Genomic DNA, 26033 nt, shown 5'->3' on the forward strand with positions numbered 1-26033 from the left:
CAAGTATGTGATTCATTAGAGATTCAACAGTTATTTCTCTACTAATAACAGAAATGTGTACAGATTCTTGTCATACATAGTTTTAATCGCAGATGTCAGTAATGCCTTTGAAAAAAAATGAATATTAAAAATCAAACTTAGATTTGCAAGCATGGAAAAAGACATTCAAGGAAAGGAGGCAATGCAAAGAACACTTGTCTGCATATAGCACTTTGCAAGAGTCTTGAGTCTTCTTTATGGTTTACTAGGAAAATGGGAAAATGCTGCAGCATTATACTGAAACATAGGAATACAGCATATACTATCACCACAGCCTGAACCCTTTTAGGCAACTTCATTGTAATTTTTTAAGCAGACCTCGGGAATACTTCTCCAGGCTTCTTGAAGGACATTCTTCTTTGGATGTAGAAGGACTGGACTGAAAGTAAAACATTGAAAAACCTTCAGAAAGTCCAGAGAACTATTCATAAGTCTCAAGAAATCTTTAAAAAGTCTGCATCTTAAGAGGCAAAATACAATGAAATGAGGGATGTAGCTCAAGACTTTTGCACTATTATTATCATGACTATTATTATTATTAATCATGGTAATAATTTTATATTACTATAGGTAACTTGTTTTACTTTCAGTATCCACTGATGTGAATTTATGTCAGAAGAGCTGCACAGAAATGTTTGGCTGTATTTCAAGCTTTGCTCTGGGGAGCACACTCCTGCTCACTCAGCTGTTGGAGCTGCTGCATTTCAGTTAGCCAAAACAACTTCTTGTTTTGTACATGCAGGGGACCTGCGGGATTACTACACATTTTATAACATGTTGTCAGAGTCAAAGTATGCTGGTAGAGTCAGAGTTTCTGCACTGAGGGACTGCAACAAAGAGAGGCTGCTGCCTAAAAGCACCACCAGTAGCTGGGACTATAAAGGCCGAGCTGTCCCCAGCCGACTGGATGCGTCTGTGCTTAACCTCATCGCGCTGCAGTAAGGTCTTCTCTGGACTCTGTCTTTTTATGCCATTGCTGACAACAGCACTGAAAGAATGTGTGTGGAGTATAAAGAGGCTCAAAATTTTCCTGGGTGCCAAACTGAAGGAAACTATCACTGCTGGACAGCAAGAACTATTACTTGGATTTAAAAAATGACTTCTTGAGTATTTCTGCAGTGATTTAAACAAGGTGTGCATCAGTCATGGTTTTTCAGTTTTGATCATGCTTAGCCTCGGGCGATTCTCTGTGATCCCTTTTCATTGCTGTCAGTTTAACTTCCTCCCTTTGTTGGTTTTCTCCCCAATTTCCTCCACCACCTGTTCTTGATCAGTTAATCGCTCTCCCCAGCGTACACACTCCCCTGTTTCCCTCGCCAGATTGTCTTGTCACTGTCCAGTCAAGCTTCCAAGTGGATATTCCTTGAGCTAGATTTGACTCCTTGTGTTTTTCTTTCCCAGTATTTATCCCATGTGGGGTTTTTTCCCCTATTTTAAATTTTTCTTGCATGTTTTTCATAGTGTGACTCTGCTCACGTGTGACCTTTCACCAGAATCATCTGCCTTACTGACTGGGAACCCATGTATGACCATTGGTAACTTTGAAAATAAGCTTTTGATTTGATATTTTGCATTGTTTCGTGTTTTTGGTTTGTTTGTTTGCTTCCCTCATTGAATTGATACATCATCAGATGGTCATCATCATCTTTGGTGTCATTACATCACACAGTAAGTTCAACTACAGTCAGTCAAAGAAGACACTGATACACTGAGATAAAATAATAAAGTAACCACCTGATCATTGCAACACCCACAACTTGATGTCTATTTTTTACGATTGCAAACTTTTAGAAGCAGTGAAACTGGATCCAAGTTATTCTATAGGTTGCATGAATAAATTATTATAAATTATTATTATTAGTATTATTATTATTATGTTTGTTTGTTTGTTGCATTATCAGAAATGCATTATATTATTTGGTGTTTATGGCTAAGACAGGCTAGTATAAGGATATCTTACTCGGTTTACTTGGTTATTACAAATGTGGTTATTATTGTGTTGGTGGGACAGGACGCTTTCTGCAGTTAGACATTAAAGGTTGCAGCCAAGTAAATGTACTTTGGTTTGAGTGTTTGCTTCATTCATACTGGCAGCCAAGTAGAAAAACATTTGTCAGCTTCGTGGTTGAAATAACAACTAGTAGATTTAGAGAATATCAGATGGCTACAAGTTCTCCTGCGTGAAGATGTGCCAAAAAATAAGTGCCAAAATGGCTCCAAAGCCACCATTGCTGGCAGTTTACTAGAAGTAAAATCCAAGAGTACAACTAATTACAAGAGGCATACACAGTATGACCTGGTCTGTTTATTTATACATGCTTTAAATTAGAAGCCCATTATCTTTAGGCTTCTGTATATTTGGAATGATTATGGGTCTAGAAATAGGTATAAGCCACATGAGAATAATGTGTGAATGCTTGTCCTTGAGTATATTTTTGTCATTGTGTGTCAAAATAATGTGAACATTGTGAAATATGGTACAGTACACGCAGGATCTCTGAAGTGGAGAGTTCCAGTTTGTAGAGAATGCTGAAGTGGTAATTAAGGACTCATGCAACCAGCACAGACTGACATTCATCTAATTAGAACAAAGACACTGTGACACTGGAAGGTATTTTTGTAAAACATGCACACCTGGTGGCCCGAAGTGATACTGAAATGTTTTGATCCAACCTAATGTCTCTCACAGAAAAGTGACAAATTGTTCTTACCTCCAAGTTATCACATATTGATATTTGGGCTACGTCCACACGTACACGGGTATTTTTGAATACGGAGATTTTCCGTTTTCATTTAAAAAAATAATCCCGTCCACACGTAAACGCAGAAATGAAGGAAAACGCTGCTAGGAACATGCCAAAGCAACAGGTGGCGATATATTCCTAACCGTGTAGAAATGTTGGCCAATCAGAAGTCTAGAAGCCTCGGTGGGAAATAGTAAACAAAGCTGGGGCATAGAAGCAGAACCGAGTCGTATGTGTGGAGGGACAGTAACTGTGTGTGTATATGTAAGAAAGAGAGAGTAAAATTAACAGTAACAGTATTGTAGAAATTAATTTCACCGAAACAATAACGTGGCGCACAGTGTGACGTCAAAAAAGGCACACACCTCTGACGCTGCGTTTTCTCCGTTTTTTTCTCGTCCACATGTAAATGCAAAAACGGAGTTTACGAAAATATCCACCCTGGCCGGCGTTTTTAGAAATCTCCGTTTTCAGTGACCGAAAACGCCGTTTTCGTGTGGACGAAAGGTGCAAACCCATAGAAAAATCTGCGTTTTCAAAAATACCCGGGTACGTGTGGACGTAGCCTTGGTCAGAACTCATTTCCACTTAGAGGTTAGCCACTTACCATCAACTTTTTTCATCTTCTTGTGTTGTAAACTAGACTTCAATATGCTTGCTGGTGTTTTCACAGAACCATTTAACAAAGGAGGAGAAACCTCTTTGCAAATGGAAGAAATTTGCTCTTTATCATGTGGTTCAAGTTGTTGAAGAGTGTGTGTGTGTGTGTGTGTGTGTGTGTGTGTGTGTGTGTGTGTGTGTGTGTGTGTGTGTGTGTGTGTGTGTATATATATATATATATATATATATATATTAGGGGTGCAACGATACACAAAATTCACGGTTCGGTTCGGTTCGATACTTTGGTGTCACGGTTCGATATTTTTTCGATACAAAAAAAATGTTCATGCCTTTTTAATTTTTCATTTATTAAAATTATAAATTTATATTTTAACTCAAAAGTACAGTTTTTAAATTTAACCCTAACCCTTGTGCGTGTTTTTTATTTTGACAGCGAATGCGCACCTGCGGACCACTTATGTGCAGCCCTGGTTATATAGTTCGTCATATTGCAGCCACAGAAATTATTTTGTCCATGAAACCATAAAGCTGCACTTTCTTTTTGCCTTATAGTCTGATTTGTCATAACTTCTCCGTTTTGTGGTAAGCTTTTCTTTGGCTGTCACTTCTTCACCCTGACCTGTCTTATTTGGCTCAGCAGAACTAAAATATATATATCCTGCTGCTTTTACACACGCACTCACATAAGCTCAGCGATTCTCTGCGCAATCAACCTCTCACATGTTTAAGCTTGCTGTGGGAGATTTCACTTGTCATGTTTGCATAGTAAGCTAACGATTAATAAGACGATGTCAGAGGAATTGGTGCGCAAATTATCATCACTCACAGATCAGTGCTGTCGCTCTCTATACACAGTTCGCACGATTGCAAAGTGAAAGCAAAAAAACAAGCGCAAATTCAAACGCGATTTCAATATGTCATATATTGACAGTGGCTCAAAGATGCCAATGACATAATTACCTAGCTACATTTCTGAAAGAATGCAAAAGCATTGACATATATTTTTCCTTCCTACAATAGCCCGACGGGCAGGGCAGAGATAGATTTTGGTAGCCCGACTGAAAAAAAATCGCTAGCTCCAGGACGTCGGGCTAGCGATATTGCAAGCCCTGTATCTGATTGAGGAATCACTCATCTTTGGAAAAGAGAGTTTATTACAGAGAAATGTCTCTTTCCAAAATAAAAGCTATACTATCCGCTTCTTCTGGGCTATATTCTCAGCAGCATAAGGAGAATCATGTGCTAACAGCTGTCTAAATGACTCGGCTAAAGTTAGTAGCATGCTTGTTGTTTTGGTCTTTGCACTAGGATGATGTCGGTGTAAATGTTCAGTCATATTCGTTGTGTTCCCACTAGTGCTTTCAGGTTAATCTCGTTGAAATGACCTTAACGCCACAACACGGCAAATCTCCGTTAACGAGCTACCGCCGATCGCCCCGTGTGTGGGGCTAGACAGCCAACACGTTAACGAGCTAACTGCGCTAACACACTAGCTCCCACCCATGTAATTGAGCATTGCATGGCACATCCAACATACTGTTTTACTTTAGTCCATGACTCGCTTACCTTCAGGGTCATACGTCACATGAAAACCAAAATAATTCCAAACGCCAGATCTGAATGAGGGTGGGGGAGGTCCATGTGTCTTGCTAGCTTGCCCTGCGCTCTTCCTTCTGACTATGCTGTCTGTGTTGAGCGCTCAGTGGATCTGCGCTCGACAGTGCAGCCTAGGCGGAGTAGTCGAACGAAGATTCACTGAGCGCTCAACACAGACAGCATCGTCGGAAGGAAAGTTGATAAAATAAATTACAAATGTTGTATTGTTCGATACATATGCGTACCGAACCGAAAGCACTGTATCGAACGGTTCAATATCGATACGAATATCGTTGCACCCCTAATATATATATATATATATATATATATATATATATATATATATATATATATATATATATATATATATATATATATTTAAACACCCAGCACGCCCCTGCGGGCGGTTTATCCTTCAAGCTCGGGTCCTCTACCAGAGGCCTGGGAGCTTGAGGGTCCTGCGCAGTATCTTAGCTGTTCCCAGGACTGCGCTCTTCTGGACAGAGATCTCTGATGTTGTTCCCGGGATCTGCTGGAGCCACTCGCCTAGCTTGGGAGTCACCGCACCTAGTGCTCCGATTACCACGGGAACCACCGTTACCTTCACCCTCCACATCCTCTCGAGCTCTTCTCTGAGCCCTTGGTATTTCTCCAGCTTCTCGTGTTCCTTCTTCCTGACATTGCTGTCATTCGGAACCGCTACATCGATCACTACGGCCGTCTTCTTCTGTTTGTCTACCACCACTATGTCCGGTTGGTTAGCCACCACCATTTTGTCCGTCTGTATCTGGAAGTCCCACAGGATCTTAGCTCGGTCATTCTCCACCACCCTTGGGGGCATCTCCCATTTTGACCTCGGGACTTCCAGGTTATACTCGGCACAGATGTTCCTGTACACTATGCCGGCCACTTGGTTATGGCGTTCCATGTATGCCTTGCCTGCTAGCATCTTGCACCCTGCTGTTATGTGCTGGATTGTCTCTGGGGCATCTTTACACAGCCTGCACCTGGGGTCTTGCCTGGTGTGATAGACCCCAGCCTCTATGGATCTTGTGCTCAGAGCTTGTTCTTGTGCTGCCATGATTAGTGCCTCTGTGCTGTCTTTCAGTCCAGCTTTGTCCAGCCACTGGTAGGATTTCTGGATATCAGCCACCTCCTCTATCTGCCGGTGGTACATACCGTGCAGGGGCTTGTCCTTCCATGATGGTTCCTTGTTTCCCTCCTCTTTCTTGGGTTTCTGCTGCCTGAGGTATTCACTGAGCACTCGGTCAGTTGGGGCCATCTTCCCAATGTATTCTTGGATGTTCCTTGTCTCATCCTGGACTGTGGTGCTGACACTCACCAGTCCCCGGCCCCCTTCCTTCCGCTTAGCGTACAGCCTCAGGGTGCTGGACTTGGGGTGAAACCCTCCATGCATGGTAAGGAGCTTTCTTGTCTTTATGTCAGTGGCTTCTATCTCCTCCTTTGGCCAGCCTATTACCCCAGCAGGGTACCTGATCACGGGCAGCGCGTACGTGTTGATGGCCCGGATCTTGTTCTTACCATTCAGCTGACTCCTCAGGACTTGCCTGACCCTCTGCAGGTACTTGGTGGTTGCAGCCTTTCTAGCGGCCTCTTCATGGTTCCCATTTGCCTGCGGGATCCCCAGGTACTTGTAACTGTCCTCTATGTCTGCAATGTTGCCTTCTGGTAGTTTAATCCCCTCAGTTCTGACTACCTTCCCTCTCTTTGATACCATCCGACTACACTTCTCCAGTCCGAACGACATTCCAATGTCATTGCTGTATAGCCTGGTAGTGTGGATCAGTGAATCGATGTCTCGTTCACTCTTGGCATACAGCTTGATGTCATCCATGTACAGGAGGTGGCTGACAACTGCTCCGTTCCGTAGTCGGTATCCGTAGCCAGTCTTGTTAATGATCTCACTGAGGGGGTTCAGGTCTATGCAGAACAGCAGTGGGGACAGAGCATCTCCTTGGTAGATCCCGCACTTGATGGTGACTTGTGCTATGGGCTTGGAGTCGGCCTCTAGTGTTGTACGCCACATCCCCATTGAGTTCCTGATGAAGGCTCTTAGGGTCCCATTGATCTTGTACAATTCTAGGCATTCCAGTATCCAGCTGTGGGGCATTGAGTCATAGGCCTTCTTGTAATCAATCCAGGCAGTGCACAGGTTGGTCAGTCTGGTCTTGCAGTCTCGGCTGATTGTTCTGTCTACCAGTAGCTGGTGTTTTGCGCCTCTGGTATTCTTGCCAATTCCTTTCTGTGTCCCACTCATGTATTGACCCATGTGCCTGTTCATCTTAGCCGATATGATGCCTGACAGGAGCTTCCATGTAGTACTGAGGCAGGTTATTGGTCGGTAGTTGGAGGGGACCGGTCCCTTCTTGGGGTCCTTGGGGATCAGGACCGTCCGGCCTTCAGTTAGCCATTCCGGGTGTCTCTCGTTAACTAGCAGCTGGTTCATTTGTGCTGCCAGACGCTCGTGGAGTGCAGTCAGCTTCTTCAGCCAGTAGGCGTGAACCATGTCGGGCCCTGGTGCTGTCCAACTCTTCATACTGGAGACCTTTTCTTGGATATCTGCCACTGTGATGGTTACTGGACCCTGTTCAGGGAGGTCGCTGTGGTCTGCCCTCAGATCCTCTAGCCACTGAGCATTGCCGTTATGGGTTGCATCCTTCTCCCATATGCTCTTCCAGTATTGCTCCATCTCCAGCCTTGGTGGTGCTGTTCTCTTATTGTTCCCTTGCCACTGAGAGTACACCTTTGCTGGTTCTGTGGAGAACAGCTGGTTTATTCTCCTGCCTTCTATCTCTCTGGTGTACCTCCTCAAGCGGCTGGCCAAGGCTGTGAGTCTTTGCTTGGCAGTTTCCAAGGCCTCAGGTATGGACAGCTTGCTGTATTTCTTAGGCACCTTATTTGTCGCACCTTTCTGCAACTCCGTTAGTTGGCTAACCTCCCTCCGTGCTACTTTGATCTTGCCCTCTAGCCTCCTTCTCCATGGAGGGTACTGCCCCTTGTCGCTGTTCAACTTGTGGCCAAGCATCTCACTGATCACTGCTGCCGTATTGTAGATCAGCTTGTTAGTGTCGGTAATCGTGGTTGTAGGTATTGCCCGTAGTGCTGCATTAACATCATCTAGCAGACCTTCTGAGGGTATTTCACGTAATCTTGGTAACCGGCTACGGGGGATCCAGGTATATATATATATATATATATATATATATATATATATATATATATATATATATATATATATATATATATATATATATATATATATATATATATATCCAAATCCCTTTCGCTAAACGTAACCAAGTAGACAAAGTGCCTAAACACAACCAAACCAAATCTATGATTCTGTCCCCACTTAGTGTCATGTCATCTATGAGTACAAACTGTGTCCATAGGTGGGAATAAGATTGCAGATGCAAGTGGGGCAATTAGCTTCCTGGGCTCCCCTCAGTGATTTGCATGAACCACTGCTTTCCTGCATTGTAGTGTGGCATCTAACTAGGATGCCTCCTGGACGTTTTCCATGGGAGGTGTTTTAGAGAATAACCAATTGGGAGAGGACCCTGGGGCAGGCCCAGGACATGCTGGAAAGATTATGTCTCTCAGGTGACTTGGGAAGGCTTCATTATCCTCCCGTATGAGCCGAAGGAGGTTTCTGGCGAGAGGGTGCTCTGGGCATCTCTGTTTAGTCTGCTGCCCCTGCAACCCAGACCCTGATAAATGGGAGAAAATGAATGAATATATGGATGGATGGATCAAAGTAAAATAAGTGGGAAAATAGTGGTCCCAAAAGGGATATGAATCCCCTTCTTCTCAAATCGAGAGATTATGCCAACGACATCATTATGCAAATTTGACTCATCTGGCAAAATGGTATTCAGGAGCCTTACCGTGTATGTTACCTGGTGAGAAAGCTTCTCTCCAAGTATTAGCATGTGAAAAGTTGGGACTTAAAACACGTTTTGGGTCTTTTCCATCAAATGGGGGGAAAAAAACAAACACAGAAATACACAAACAAGCAGTATTAAGAGCCAGGGTGCTTCACGACTTTATAGAGCCTTAAACTGACAACAACTTCTTTAGACCCACAGCACATAAGGAGTTTTAACCTCAGAAGCGATGTCGTGCTAAAGATGTCAAACATATGGACGTGCCTCTGGCTTCATGTCCACAACAGATTTTATGCACTTTTTATAAGTTGTGTTGCATAAACAGGGTGAGGATGTGTAACATTTGGAATGGGGATGTGCTGCAAACACATTTAAATTGATGTTCCTGGCTACTTTAGACAATAGCACCCCCAAAGAGCAGCTTATATACTGTGGATGATAAATACTGCATCCTACTCTGTGCTCGAACATCCCAGCAGGGGATTAAAACCTGAACAGGCTATCCTTACAATGGTTTTGCAAATCAGCTGTTTTTTCAACTTTGCAGACTTTGAAATGTTTTTGTACATTTATTGAACTGTTGTCCCCTGGTTGACTCACACTGTTTTGTCCCTGCAGTACCTTGTTAATTGCAACAAATTAACCCAATTATCTTAATGGGACATTACCTCATTATAGAACTATGATTGACCTCAGTTGGAACCAGGTAATTGCGGAAACATCAACAGGTCTCTGGGATAATGTGTGGCAGCCATTAATGCACGACAGAAATATTCCACAAAGATTTAATTTGATATTTTAGAGGTTTTAATATTTCTGGATGATACAGAGACAGAGATATCTGATATATGGTCTCTGTAAAAGACTGAATTTGATTTATTTTTGTTATTTTTTTATTTCATCACAGATTTAAAAACAAAACCCAGCCTGAAGACACTATTACTTCTATAAAGTCAAATTTCGTATACATTATTTTCCCATATGGAAAAGAAATAGAAAAAACGTATAAAAGACTTGCATAAGATTTGGCTTACTTCATATAGTGAATCATGTAAGGCTTATATGATTTACTCATGAAAGTGGCCACTTTCTCATTACTTTCATATATTGTTTTAGTAAGTATCCAAAACATACAAGTTTCATTTATATAATTTTTCAAGGGATCTTATATCTGTTTTCACTCTTGTATGCTTTTCATATAAGTTTCGCACAAGACAGATACAAACTTTATAAGATTTATATATATCTTTTCCATATGGGTTGTGAGACCTAAATGTCAATGACAGTATCAATACTTTTATGAAAGACTACATCTACATTATGGTGCAAGTAGCATTTTTATGTTACTCATATTTCACCTTTTTAACAGTAAAATTCAGTTTGTCTTATAAAATAAATAATTCTATAGATCTGTATTATATTTCTTTAATAATATTTCAATGAAACTTAAAATACATCATTTAGATTATTATATTATTATAAAACAAATCTACAAGGTTCAGAATAAATGGTAGCTAACTTATAAGCGTTAACATGAATAAACATCTGTTTCATTCTGTTATTGTCAGTGGTCCAAAATATTTTTGAATTCTTAACAGACATTTCATTAAATAAATAATATTTTACTTATCACAATAAGGATACTGTAAAACAAAAAGTGATTCATACTCAGCTTCTCTTAAGTGACATAACTTACATACCTGCTGCCCTCCTTTATATTTGTAAATCTGCCAAATTTAAGAGAAAAAAGCAGGCGTCCTGTTTGCTGCTGGTGCAACTAAAGCTCTTTGACCATTTGATAAATTTGCAGAACTTTTTGGTCCATAGTTATGCTTGATCTAAATATAGATTGGCAATTTTCTTCGTGCCCATCTTAGATGATAAATTATATATTTATACAGATATATATTAGTTCCTTAACAACTGCACTGGAGCTCCAGAGGCCACAAAAATTGTTTGATTTACTAATTTAATATGGAGTAATTTAATATGAAAACACAAAACAAGAGTGTAATCATTCATCATTTGATATTTTCAATCTATTGATCCAGAAATCTATCCCATAACTCTATCACAGCTCAGGCAGCAATTATTAATAATTTAGCCACCTACATGTTTACCACAAGGAAACAAGAGGTTCACTTGATTGCATCTCTAAACCTTTTCTTTCATAGAAATTACACACTTAAAGAAAATCCTTTGTGCCTGAAAATGGCTTCAATGTATCTCTACACCCCCTTAAATATGTGCAGATCTATGCATCTATGAATATGCAAATTGTTCTTTGCTTCGGTCTCCACCGTCCCTCCACCAGGAGCATACCTGCTCACCTCCGACTCTGCAGAAACCATTTGAAAGTATGCAGTGGGAAGTTATATAATTGGAGCACTTTAATAGTTTGTGCTCAAACTGAAAAACAATACTGAACAATAACAAGAAGAGTTGTTGTGGGTTGTCTTCATGGGAATTTTATGTATCAGTCTTTATGGTAGAAGTGGAGTGATAATTACTAAAATGAGCCTTAACAAACAGATCAAAATGTTCTGCCAGTGTTATATTAGCTGAACCTTGACTCCTGAAGCCTGCTTTGAATAGACAGCCATACCCTGGAGTTGTTTGAAATTATTCCATAGGTTTGTTATTTATAAACAGATGTCTGAATCTTTGTTTTTGAGGCTGCAATTCGTCCACTGCACTCGCTTTGTAGTAAAGGAGTGGTCAGTGGCCCCAAGTCTGCCTACCCAGCACAACCTATAAGTGCTTGGTCATAGAGCTGAAGATACCACCAGTATTATTTATCTGGTAGACCTTTCTTGCAGATCCTGCTTGAGTCTACTGTTTTTAATTGTAAATATTTGACCAACAGAACACAACTACCCATTACCTTTTTGGTATTTTAGCTTTCAAAACAGTTGAAAAAATGTTCTTTTATAAATTGTATCAGATTTATTTTCTCATTAATTGAAGGTTATCATGGTACCTCATGGTAGGTACACTTTAATGTGGGAATCAGTCTAAACTATAAAGAAATCATATAGCTGAATTATAAAAAAAAAAAACTTGACTATTTGCCACACAGACACAGAGTGAGACATCAGTTTCTGTACCATAATGGTCACAGCAAGGGAGCGGTACAGAAACTGTCCCGCTCTGCCACTGTCATTTCATGGCAACTGCTCACCTGTGGTGTTGGCTCTTTTGTCTCATTTATCACTTTATTCATCCCTTTTCTTTCTTTTTCTTTTTACTAATATTTGAAACATGTTAGCAACTATTAATAATATTTTGTATATTTTTTCTATCTAATTTTTTCACATTACAATTTTTTAATAATCCTCTATTCTAATAAAGTTTAAATGAATGGGCTTTAAAATGTTCATCCAAGGTGTATATGTCATTTCAGTTATCTATCAAATTTAGAAAATACAACTTTTTCATTTCTAACATTTTAGCCAAAACTTTTTTTTTTTTTTTTTTTTTGGGGGGGGGGGGTCCTTTAGATGCCTAACAAATGGTATGTTAATTCCTCAGCAAGCTTTGTCCACCTTTTTAGTTAGCAGTTCTTTTTTGTTATAAAATATTTGTTAAAAATGTCCTAAATTGCAAGTTTGTTCACTATATGTCTTTCAGAGGTGCTTAATTAATATTTGTTCTTCAATGCTGTAACACGTAGAGGCTGTGCTGCACATGCAAAAATTACTCTGCACAGCAGCCTGCAGCTTAACATGTAGTTGAGGAAAATGTTTCTAAGATAAATTTGGTATTGGATGAGTGTTTACCCTTTATTAAAAATAACGATATTTTGTTTTCTTTAGGGACCTACAGAGAAAATTACGTGTTTTTGATGATTCAGCAAAACCTGATATTGTGGTCAGGGATAATTCCTGCAAGAATATCTTTACATAGCAACTAGTCAGGTTTAGGGGATGATTGTGTTTTATTAAACAATAAAACACAATCTTCTGTGCTAATTTAGTAAATTTGCTTGTGAGATTTCTGGCTAGGATCTCCGTGAAACATCCTCTCTCCTTGGCTGGTCAGCTGTGCAGCCATGACTAGATTCACAATTTTTAGCAGCCAATTTGATTTCCTGCCTGCCAAATTACTTTTTGGATCACAGAAGTCGGATCAAACGCAGGTGGGCTACCTTCCAGAGTGGCTAGTAGACCTGACAGACTTAAAGCCAAAGTCATAATGCACACAAACACCCACTCTCATGTGCACAGCCTGCCACCCACACACACAGAGATACACACACTCAGAAACTCTCTCTGTGTCTTGATGGCGAATATTTCATGGCTCATTTGTCTGAGTGTCTGAACAACAGAAAGCAAGAGAGACAGAGAGATAAAAACTAATGATAGAGACATGAAGAGAGAGGATGAATAATAGAAAGAAAAGATGAGAGGGAGTGCGAATAATAATGAAAAGAGAAGATGAGACAGTAGAGGGAGAATGGGTGTTGAAGTAATGATGCAGGAATAACATCCTCCTTATTGTCTCAGTGTATCTATGTGTCTCCTATCTTAGTCTTATTCTGTCTCTTCCCCTTGCCTCTCCATATCTCCGTCTTTCTTTGGCGGTCTCTCATCTTTCAAGTCATTTCATCATCAGCCATGCGGCAGAGACAAGGCCGAGCCAAAAATCACTCAGAGACATTTTTTTTTCTTCAGATTTTCACTTGAACCAAGACCGCAAAGGACCTCTTTGTGGTTTACATCAATGGATAACTTACTAAACATGCCTACTGAAGATGATCCATGACACAAACACATAACAACCAAACAGAGATTAAACAATCAGAAGCAGCCAGAAAATGACCACAAAGAGATACAAAATCACTACAAAAAGATAGGAAATATCGGCACATAGAGAAAGGAAATTACCATAAGAAGAAAAAAAATTATAATATAACACGGTAAAATGGCAATGCAGACACTTAAAAAAAACCAAATACATAAAATAACAACCAAATCACTCAAGAAGTGAAATATGAGCACAAAGAGATTCTAAATGACTACAAAGACAACCAAAATTGACAAAAAATTGTCTTAAAAAAGAAGCAGAATTGCCATAATTGTCCATGAAATGGTGCAAAATGACCAAGGAAGGCATGCATTTACAACAGAGCAACACAAAATGACAAAAGAAAATGGTCAAATGAACAGCAACACTATATAAAATTACATCAAATAAACACAATGTGTTGCAAAGCATGACCAAAAAACAACATGCCAATCAATAGACAAAAAGTAACTAAAAGGATGTGCTACTGACAAAATGGAAATGGAATGGCCACAAAGAAATGATCATCATTACAAACAGAAAAATGGGTGTGCATTATCCATAATTAGACACAAATTACCCTAATAAGATGCTAAATTGCAATACACTTAAATCCTAGCAAAGTAGCAAAAAAATGGACACAAAGAAACTGAAAATGATTATGCAGACAGTCCTAATCTCCAAAAACAGACACAAAATGACTGCAAAGAGATGTAAAGTGACAAACTAGATGCAAGCTGCAAAATTTCTACAAAGAAACCTCAAATGTCTACAGACTATAATGACTGAAAGGAGAAGCAAAAGTGCTTTAAAGGGATTCAAAATTACCACAAAGAATGCAAAAGCATGACAAATGGCCTACCACGAAACCTTAAAGTGACAGTAAATTGCAGCAAATTTGACAAAAAAAAAGACATATAAAGCAGCCATAAAGTTACATCACAAAAAGATAAGATAAAAAATAAAAAATAAAAAAAAACAATTGCAAAGATACAATGCAGCAACTGAAAGAAATGCAAGTGAGTCCAAAATATGCCAAGGGAGATACAAAATGTCAATAAAGTGCCTTCAGAGAAAGCCAAAATACCAAAGAAATACAAAACAACTATTTAACTATTGTGGCAACAAAAAGAAGAAAATTTATGTTGAAGTATTTTTTTTTTATGTCTGCAAATAGAAACCAAAAGAAGGCAGTGAGGTGGCTATATAGCCTTAAAATGACTCAAACATGAAACAACCACAGGAATAGTTCATTGGCCAAAAGCAGTCCAGAACCAAAAAGAGAAACAAAATGAATGCATAACCATAAAATGAAATGAGAAACAACTACAGAAATAAGTCACAAAAAGAGAACTGAGACTCAAAATGACCACAATCAGAATTTAAAAAACAGACACAGAATGGACCCAATGAAAAAAGCCACAAATAAATATTAAATAGCTACAAAGAGAAAGACAATGACAATAAACTATAAAAAAAAAAATAGAAACATAATTCAAAAGTACTACGGAGCAATGTAAAAGAGTGTCCCTTTTTTTCAGGGTATTTATCGGGGGGGGGGTATGGTTTTTATCGTTAACCCTGTTTCCCTGGGTCTGTTCCCGTGTATTATGAATAAATCTTCCTTTTTTTGATACCGGTACTGGTTTTATTTTGTTGGAGATTATGTACCAGAATTTCAGGAGCAGGACCACGCCTCCAAACACGCTCCTTCCGGTTGTCGTCTATATAGGTTCCCCCAGTTCTGCAAGCTGTTCATTCTCGTTTACGTTCCCCACCCTCCCTCTGCCAGGACCTGCCGGGCCCGGGCGCCGTTGCCAGTCCCCTTCGAGGCCTTCCCCAAACTGCAGCTCAATTCATGTCCAAGCATTCACCTTTACCTACTAAAACACTGTCAAACCTAAAATGAGGATGTGGGCCCAGCTAGTGAATTGTATTTATCTGCAACACCTTAAAGGCCGGTCCGTGAAAATATTGTCGGACATAAACCGGTCCGTGGCGCAAAAAAGGTTGGGGACTGCTGTTTTAGTTGACCTATCCGCTTGTCTTGTGTTCACATTTGATCTTCACAACTGTTTCAAGAAATCAATTCCACTCTCAAATATAACACAGCAAAATGCACATAGGTTTCCCCCTTGCAGGCACCTTTCTCTCACAGCTAATTTAAAATGAGTGGATTCATATGTTGCAGACATTGGCTCTACATCTCCAGGGAGGTTCTTAGGCTACACGTTACTTTACTCTAACTTTAATGCTAGTCTTAATTAACACCCCGCAGGCATCACCGGCTTCTCTTTTCTTACATGGACTGAAGCGATCAAAATATGTGTGTCTTTGTCCTGTTACGCCTGTTTTGAATTGCTTAATTCCAAAACACAGAGCTACAGTGAGGCTCAGAGGAACAGGAAATCAGTTGCTTGTCTGAGGAGCTAGTTCCTTTAATAGGAGTTTGACATCCTCGAATCATGACTTCTTTCTTCTCAGCTTCTCCCTCTGACCCACCCCTTTCCTCCTCATCCTCCACCTCCTTGTTCTCCTCCTCCTCCTCCTTTTCTTCCTCCCCTCCACCGCCTCATTACGTGCTGCTTTAATTAGCCTGTCTGATATTGCAACCGGACTTCAGAGAAGCGGCAAGAGATGAAGATAGAGAGATAGAGACAGGGACGGAGGAAGGAATAAGTAAAGAGGGTTTTTGAAGTCGACAGTGTACTTTGTGGGTTAATTACACAGCTTTTCCCTCCCACTTCTCTTTCACTTTTTACTGTTGTCAAATGATAAGTGCATGTAGGGATGTTGGACTAAAACTGACAACAAGCATACGTTTGACACACTCCCAAACCATCTGCTGAAGTCCTCAGAATTAAACATAATTCAGTTGTTAATAGTTTAAACAAATTTAGACATTTGGAATTTGTTTCTCTTTTATATTACCTCATTAAAACTAGTGGACTGACTAGAGGCTGTAGTTAAAAAAATGCACTAAAATGCAAGTAACACAAGCATAAAAGCAGTATAAAAGTAGATCAACAGAAACATTGCACTTCTTACACCCTTGTCCCAAACTGTAAGCCACGCCCATTAAAAATGTTCCTGTCCAAGGACAGCTGGGAAACATAAAACCACAGAGGGTATGTAAGAGATGGACATTGCTACTGAGGAGTTAGATTTTGAAGTCTTATTGCTGGGTTTTCAGAGCCCGATGTGACCATATTTGGTCAAGACGGTGGAGCGCTAAGTTATCAGCTAATGCTTGCAGGCTTAGCAAGATGCATGGGTAAGCTACAGGGCTAAATGCACAGACATGCATGCACTCATTACCTTTTTAAGTTTCACAGCTGTGTCTTTCTGTGGGCAGAACTAGTCACTTTTAATTGTGTTCCCTTATTGTTTTGTAATTTATTGCTAGGTGTCAAACACTTGGGGGTCTGGCTAGAAAAGCACAAACTTCTGGGACAGTCAGCACCACACTGCAAGAGATATTATTTCGCAGGTAAATCCATTAAAATGCTAACAACTTCACAAACATAACAAGAGGCCCTTTTTGGACTGACTTAGAATTATGAGCTAAATGATTAATTGGTTAATGGAGAAATGAACCAGCAGGTTAGACAATAACTTAAGTTGCTGCAGGTCTGATAAAAAACAAACCTGTTTTTAAAATAGCTTATATCTGCGACTGGTGACTTTGGTTTGAGAGTTATTTGTTTCAGCCTTTAGAAACCATATGGGTTCAACTCCTTTGTGTATGTGTTGTTGTTGTTCCTCAGCGTGCTCCCACGCAGGACAGATATTGGCCAGATTACCAAGCTGTGCTTCATGCCAGCTACTTTTTAATGGCGATTTTGCTCTCAGTGTGAACTCCTATTCGGGAAAGCAACTTTGTTCCATAAAAGTAATAGTTCCTTTAATGCTCAGCTGCCTGAATCGGATAAGGTATGTTTTTTTATGATATGTCTGCAAAAGTTTCGCTTTCTTTTCATCCTGCAGTCCTTCATGCTTGTATGAGAAGTAAGAGATGAAACAGATTTACTGCCAACTCTGTTTCAACACAATCGCAAAGATAGATTTGGATTTCTTGGCTGCTTAGCCATTCTTTTATTTTCTCTTTCTCTATTATCTAATAACCATTATCATACTAACATGCCTGCAGTTTAGTATTTATTAAAGTTTTCTTTCTTTACTAACTAGTTTTGTCCACTACCTCTGTGCAGATCAGCTAAAAGGACATTATATCAAGTACAGATTCTAGTACTTTTAGGATTTTATTTCTTTAAACGAATGCCTAGTTGATCACCTTTTCAACAAGTTTTTCTTGTTTTTCAGCTTTTCTACAAGCTGTAAAGAGTTCTTTAAAGGAAGAAAAAACCAAGACTAAGAGTCCTGATTCCCAGCTTTAAAATTGAGGTAACAGATTTTTTTTCATTAAATATTAAACATTCACACTGAAAAAATTTACAATTTAAAGAAAAAAAATTCTTATAGTGTTTTTATAAATTATTATAAAAAATTATTTAGTGTTTGACGGTAGCAACAGATCTCAAAAAGACCATGTTTACCACTAAAAGTCTTGGAACTGAGGAGAACGGTTGGTGGACTTTTGGGAAAGAAAACATTCCCATCCTTGTCTGATAGAAGATTCTTCCTGCTCATCAGTCCTGGGTCTGTGTTGTTTTTTGCATTGTTTGTCTCATGGTGCTCCAAATGTTTTCAGTTGGTGAAATGTCTGGTCTGTATGACAGGCCACTCTAATACTACGACGTCATGCTGTACTATGAATAGCTACAGTATATGGTTTAGCATTGTCATGCTGAAATCTGCAAGGCTTTCCCTCAAAACATATGACTCGGAGCATATGTTGGTCTAAAACCTGGGTACACATTTAAATGTTCAGGCTGCCAATTCCATAGGCACTAACGCACCCCCATACCATCAGAGATGCAGGCTTTTGATGAGTGCTGATAATAAGCCAGATGGTCGCTGTCTTCTTTACTCCGAGGGATGCAATGTACATGTTTTCCCCAAAAAATGTCAAATTTCAATTCGTCTCACCACTGAACAGTTTTTCACTTTGTCTCAGTCCATTTTAAATGAGCTTTGGCTCAGAGAGGACATCAGTGTTCTGGATCATGGTTACATGTTGCTTCGTCTTTGCATCATAGAGCTTTAACCTGTATTTATGGATGGCACAGTGAACTGCGTTCACACACAGTGACTTCTGGAAGTGTTCCTGACCCCATGCAGTGATTTCCATGACAGAATTGTGTCTGTTTTTAATGCAGTGCTGCTTGAGAGCATGAAGATCACTGGCATCCGAGATTGAGTCTCGGCCTTCTCCATTGCACACAGATTTCTCCACATTTTTGGAATTTGTTGATTGTTACCACAATTTTTTTTTCTTCAAAAATGTTGAACCTGTGCTCATATTTACTTCAGAGAAACACTGCCTCTCTAAGCTACCCTTTTTATATCCAGTCATGTTACTGACCTCCTCTAACTGTATCCAGCCTTTAGTTTTCAGCCAAATTCAGAATACGCTGATATATTTCATGAAATATCTTCTCAGTTTAAATAACTGATCTGTTTTCTGTGTTCTGTTGTAAATATAAAATATGGGTTTTTATGAGATTTCTAAATCTTATTTACATTTTATTCAACATGTCAGTTTAAAAACATAGTTATATTTAAATTGTATGTAAAAGAAAACATAAAAAATATTTTATCTTGTATTAGTTGGGCTACAAAGCCGCAAAACCAATGAAATGCATCCGCTGTTGAAATTATTTGTCAATATTTCGTGTTGTTATCTGACAAAGTTGGGTGTTTTCACTTGAGAGTCTGATTTTAAAACGAATGGTCAAAATTGAAGCCTGAAAAGTCAAGATGTCCTGACTTTTATTCCCCAGAATGAAAGATCAGGTTGACTTGGCAGCTTGAACCTGATAAGCATCTTTTGTTGAATCCTTCCTGCTGAGGGATACAAAACTCTTTCATATTGCCCTCCACTATTTATAACACAGACTTTGTGTTTAAAAAAAAAGTTTTAAGGTAAGGTTATTTGGACAGAGCACTTCATATAAAATGGCAAACAAAGTGCTTTCTTAATGCATTGAGGATCTTCAAAGATAAGCAGCATAAATACATCACTGTACTAATTAGAAGAGTTGAAAATGAAAATAAAAGAAAAGCATGCAAAACAGATAACACAAGTTTAAATCAGAGTTAATAGAATATGTAAAAGTGGCATCTTAAATAAGTAAAAACACTGGGTCTATATCTTAGTTTTAAAAATGACAAAAGTTGGGGAAAATCTAAGCTTCAAGGGGAGCTGATGTTTGGGTTGAACTCAGAATGCCATTATCTAACCAACCCCCGAGGAGCCGAAAGAACAACTAGACTTGTGCTCAGCAGAAATAAATCTGATGTATTTTTGGCCTGGACCACTGAGAGCCTTATAGATAATAAGTAAGGCTTTAAATTCAGTTATATATTCACGCTAACAAGAGGCCAGTGCAAGTGTCTAAAAACTGAAGTAATAGTGTTTCCCCTCTTGGTGTTTATTGAGACTATCCTTCCCCCGAAAATGACCTCATAGGTGATCGTACAAGCTGTTGTTCCTGCAGTTATGTTTTAAAGTTAACCAGCTTCCAGCAGCCTTATGAATAAACACAAGTAAAACATATATTTGTTTTGTCACCTTTAGTGGAACTCACTACCCTGGTAACCTCTGAAAAATTACGCTTTGTAGCATTTGCTTCACATAAAAAGGGTAAATCGTGTTTGTGTAGGAACAGTAGGAACCAGCAGCCACTATAACTGTTAGTTGCAGGGCTGAAGTAGTTTTGTAGAAGCGGCGTGTTTAATGAGATGTCCACTTTTCCTACTCGGGAAGCCAAAGAAGAGTGTGTTACTGTTGTCCATCCTGCAAGAGCTCAAAGTACAAATGAGGTTTTCTAAATCTTCCTTAGACACCATGTTTCTCCTTTTAGCTAATTTAAGATGCCAGGATAAAGCCTGAGTCATAACTTGGAAGTGGACAGTGAAATTTAGATCTTCATCAATGATTACACCGAGATTCTCGCCTTGGGTTTTAGTTTTTAGTGCTCTTTACGCTGTGTGAGTGTAAGTCTTCCTTCTTTATTGCCAAAAGAATTACTGCACTCTTATCTTTATCTGGTTGAGGAAAGTTTTGTTACAAATCCAAGCTGAGATAAAACTTGGCATTACAAAGGGGTTTTTTTCAGGCTGAAACCGCAGAAGAGGTTTTTAAAACAGCTTTCCCAGGTTGACTAACATTACCTGTGACTTGCTGCCTGTCTGATGCTCTGTTGCATGTAACACCAATGCAATATCTCAGTTTTGTTGTGTTAAAGTCTGATTTCAGTGAAAAGTAACGGAACGTTTCCTTCACTCTGAAGTTTTAGTATTAAGAGTAAATTAAAGGGTTACACTGTTTGTTGAGTGTAGACCCTCCAAATCTGTGACACTGGGATGAAAAATGAGACGGGCATATTGACATTAATATTACATCACTTTCAAGAGTGTTTGCCATGTTGTTTCATGAACATGACAACCCACATTCTCGCCAAACAGCCTAATCCTATGAATAAACATTGTTCAAATTAGACACGACATGCACTCCCTCCCTCACCGATGCCATATATTGTCCTCATCACTAGGGCTTCAACGCAGGGCTCATCTCTCACAATTATGGCAGTTATTTCATATTAGACTGAGACTCTATTACTCACGGTGGATTAAAGAAAGAGCCAATTGTGTTTTGTTTTTAATGGAGAGGCCGAGCATCACCTTTCCATCCCCTAAATAAATGAGAAGCGAGTCCGCTCCGAAATGAGCCGGTGGGCCTGCTGCACACCCACCATCTCCACTTTACAGTCAATATTAAAGGCTTTCATCCAAGAGACTGTAGAAATATCTTGAAATGGAGAACAAAATTTGATTTATGATGTAGATTAAAATGTATTTGAGTGGCAGCTTCAACAGGGAGCATTGTCTTTTAAAGCGCAGGAAAACCAGTGCGTGTACTGTTCACTTGTGAGTAAATGTAATTGTGTGCATGCCTGTGTGTGTGAGATTGTGAGAGTGTGCGATGTAGCAGGGAGGTATTTGCAGCCAGAGGGCCAGATGGAGACAAATGGATGATCTTTCAAGACAACAGCTCTCCAATTAACACAGAGGCACACTCACAAATCACACTCACACAAGCCACATCCACACACTCATACAAAGAAAACAGGCACACAAAGCTGCATCAGCTATACTAGACACTTTCACACACACACACACACACACACATATATATATATATATACATGCTTATTTAACACTTAAGAGACTTTAAGATGTATAGAGTCACAAGGGGTCTCATCGGGTCACATGCTACCTGAATAGTTATAGCACCTTTCCTAAGTTTGGAGGCGTGTGCAGAGCACTAGATCATCCTGCAGTAAGTCATGCACACATGCATATGTAAGTGCAGCAGCTAAATTAAGTGAAAGTGGAGGAAGTGTATCAAGATATGTATTAATCATCCAAGTTCAGTGCAACTTTAGTTCATGTCAGATTATAATAATGTTGTCATTGACTTTTACATAACTCATAACTGAGATCTGAGTCTTATTAGGCAGTGGGTGAAGGATCAGTCAGCGAAAACTTTTGGCAAGTGCCAAATTGGTCAGATAACTGCATTTCCGAAATAACAAGGCTTGTGGGGAGCTCTGCATTAGTTCAGCATGTAGAGTTCGTAGAGAAGCAGTCTGAGGAGAGGCAAAATAACAGACTGCTGAATGGGCAGGTACTTTTACTGCGCTTGTTTAGTTGAGTGTGGGCAAAAGTGCACCTGTTTTAGGTTTAGGTGAGAGGCTTGAAATGATTCATTATAACAGACACAGTTAAGGTTATTGACTCAAAGTACATAGTTTGAAATGGAGAAACAAACATCAGTCTCCCATATTAAAGGCAAGTGTTTTATAGACCCATCCATCCAGCCGACCGCCTGTCTATTCAGACTTTGCAGCTCTGTAACTGCATCACAGCACTGTCTTCTGTGCTCTTGTCACAAATATTTGCAAGGTACTAAAGCACCTTTAGAGGTCTTGTAGAATCTATGCTTTGGCAGCAAAAGGTCAACAGCATATTAGTCAAGTAGTCATAATGTGTTGGATCATCTGAATAGGAAGTGTGGGGAAATACATATAAAAATACAACTAATCCATTAGTCACAGTACAGAAACGAGCACTGCGTATTATTCACAAGGCTGGTTATCTAGATCATACTCACAAATTCTTTCTTCAGGCAAAGTTACTTAAATTCCAGGATCTGGTTAATTACAATACATCCATAATTTTGTATAAAGCTTTTACTAAACTTTTACCGGCAAATTTACAAACTAGATTTGAAATTCGAGAAAAGGTTTATAATGTGAGAGGCTTTGGAGAATTCAAATTACCCAGAACTCGAACAACCCGTAAAGGCTTTTGTGTGTCTGTATGTGGTGTGAAAATCTGGAACAGTCTGAGTTTACAATTGAAACAATGCAAAAATATTCATAGATTTAAATTTCTCTACAAACAGTTGGTCTGGTCACAGTATACTCAATGATGGGTTTTAGTGTGCTCTGTAATGTCTGTCCTCTTACCATTGCTGGTATGGATTCCAAAATAAAAAATAAAAAATAAAGTGTGCGTATGTATGTACATATATGTACTTGTGTGTGTAGATATATATGTATGTATATGTATGTGTGTCTGTTACTTGTAGTTATTACTGCCTGTTACCTGTGGTAATGCAATTTATAATTTATATATTCTGTATTCAGTTATGAAGGCTCTAATTGTTGGTTGCGAGCTGCCGCTTAGATGCTTGTATCTGCCCGGGGCTGTTGATGGGTCTGTATGCAATGATGGGCGTAGCTGCGGGAAGTTTATTGTTTTTTTTTGTTGATGAGTGAGTATAGGGGTGGGATTTAATAAGTTTTCTTCGTCCCACTCCTTTTTCAGGCAAGTTTTGTTTTTTGTTTTGTGTATTTTATGTTCAATATAGGTATTTGTTGTGCCTGAAAATGAATGAATAAATGAATGAATGAATGAAACCACATGCCTTAGCTGTCATTATTCATCATCTATTATTGTGCTTCAGCCTCAACACGATCTGACCTTAATTATTTGTAGACTAAACGACCAGCCTAAATGCAACTAAGTACTTGAGCACAGTTTAAAGGACAAACTTAAACACTGTTGATTCAAATGCGGTCTGTCTATTTAAGAGCCATTTGAAATAATCATTCACATTCTTTAGTAACCAAATCATATTTTAAATGCAGCTTAAATGTTTGACATTTTGCTCAACAGTGTACAAGTCAAGTGGCTTTATTGTCATTCCAACCATGTGCAGTGGTATAGTACACAGTTCCTCCAAGGCCATGGTGCTACATATGACATATAACAGACAATCAACACAGGACGACATAAAGTGCAATGTGCAGACACATAAACAGATTTTCCATCTTGTTAGAATGGACCTAATAGTTAAATTTCAGACATTATTGCACACAGAAAGTTAAGTACATTTTGAAAATATTCATATCATGAACTTGATTTCTAAAACTGATAAAATAACAGCCTGAGATGTATTTTTTATGCCTCAGTGTTTCTACATTTGGCCCGCCTACATTTATGACATAGACATGTTATTCTAATAAATCAGCAAGACTGGAGAGTTACAGTCTAACAAATAAATCTGTAAGCTTAAGAAACTATATTGTATGTAATTGTTCCAGTTCAAAAACTTTACATTTTGTGTTAATTCAAAGAAAATGTCCTATTTTTTTTTAGACCCACACTGAAAAATAGGAAATTTTCTGTTTCTATTTTTCTGTTTTTGATGCTGTGTCTATTATTCTGGCATTATATGGCAGGGCAAGGTTTTTATTAAATGGCTGCAAGCATTACTGTGACTGAAACCTCTGGACTTTCAGTTTTGACTTTTATGATATAGTTAAAATTTTACATTTATGTCTTATTTAATTTAAATTTTCACATTTTGCAGAGCCATGCAGTAGGCAAAATTAGAAACTTTGATGGGCTGGTTGTAGCCCCCAGGCAGTATATTTAACACCCCTGATCTTGTTGACCTACCCTGCACATTTATTTTTAAAAATTTGTTTCAAAGCACCCAGTAGATTGATCCAAATGTTCTGCTTTTTATTTTGCAGGCGAAATATACTTAAATAGACATTTTCAGAAGCTGCAAAGTTGTATTGTTTAGATGTGTGACAACACTCCTATGTCTCCAAGTCTGTGGGAAGTCCCCACATGCTAGTGACAAATAGATACCTATTGATCTTCTGTCTGATCTTTCTAAAGAGAATATAATTCATTCAAAATTCACACAGAGCATATTTTGATAAAACAAAATCACTGCATATACGCTATAAAGACTGTGATTCATAAGAGATGGAGTTGATGTAAAGACAGACCTGCACACACTCCACATTTAGTCATTCAAACACCTTAATGTTCCACCATATGGAGCCCAAACATCTGTGCCGTGCTGCAGTATATCTCTGACTTGCAGCACTGTAATCTGAGCAATAAAGCGTTGATGAACTGCCCAACATGCCAGGATTCTGCCGCGGTGTTATGGATTTCCTGGAACCTGCAGTGTGACCAGGAATAATGATTTTGGATCCCGGCTTCATGCGTGGGATCTGGACAGGTTAGTGCTGCTTGTACTTACACGGCCCTGTCTTTAACCCCCAGCAACCCTTCCCCCTGCAACCCCAGCTCGCCGCTTCCTCCCGTGCGTCTGTTTTCCGCCTCTCTGGGCCAGCAGAGCAGACGTCCGCTTGAGCCGGCTGAGCAAAGATAGCGTGACCAGGAGGAGGCTTAGTTTCACTTACTACCCCTGCCCTTTCCCCGCACATTTAATAAAGTGACTTTTTGTTGAACCTGAACTTTCCCTCATTGCATTCTGGGAGCTGCGTTTACCTCCAGTGAGGCAAATACACACTTATGTAGACATGTGCGTATGGACACACACACACACACACACACACACACACACACACACACACACATTCTCAGGGCAGATACAGCAATCAGCCTACGACTCTGTATCAGACTCAGACACACATCCCAAAGGCTTAGTTAGGATTAGACCACACACACACACACACTGCAGATATTCACTCACATCCACACACACACAAACAGATGCTCGATTTAGACACACATCCTCTGTCATACTGTCTCTCTCTTTCACACACACACAAACACACAAACACACGCTGTTTCTCATTATCATGCATAGTGGTAGTGGCTA

At 39.3% G+C, this 26033-nt stretch overlaps 1 protein-coding gene and 1 long non-coding RNA gene across 2 annotated transcripts in view; one reads left to right on the forward strand and one right to left on the reverse strand.

Moving 5' to 3' along the window:
- The window catches only part of LOC113035419 (uncharacterized), a 90133-nt gene that overhangs the window by 29349 nt on the left and 34751 nt on the right, over window positions 1-26033 (reverse strand). The window lies entirely within an intron of this gene.
- LOC113034663 (uncharacterized) overlaps window positions 16846-26033 on the forward strand; it is a 57821-nt gene continuing 48633 nt past the window's right edge. Inside the window, exons 1-3 of the long non-coding RNA XR_013900952.1 lie at window positions 16846-16967; window positions 17100-17183; window positions 18017-18097. This is a non-coding gene — a long non-coding RNA (uncharacterized LOC113034663). The remainder of the gene's footprint in view (window positions 16968-17099; window positions 17184-18016; window positions 18098-26033) is intronic.

This window comes from Astatotilapia calliptera, chromosome 13 (assembly GCF_964374335.1).
Source record: "Astatotilapia calliptera chromosome 13, fAstCal68.1, whole genome shotgun sequence".
Taxonomy (NCBI): Eukaryota; Metazoa; Chordata; class Actinopteri; order Cichliformes; family Cichlidae; genus Astatotilapia; species Astatotilapia calliptera.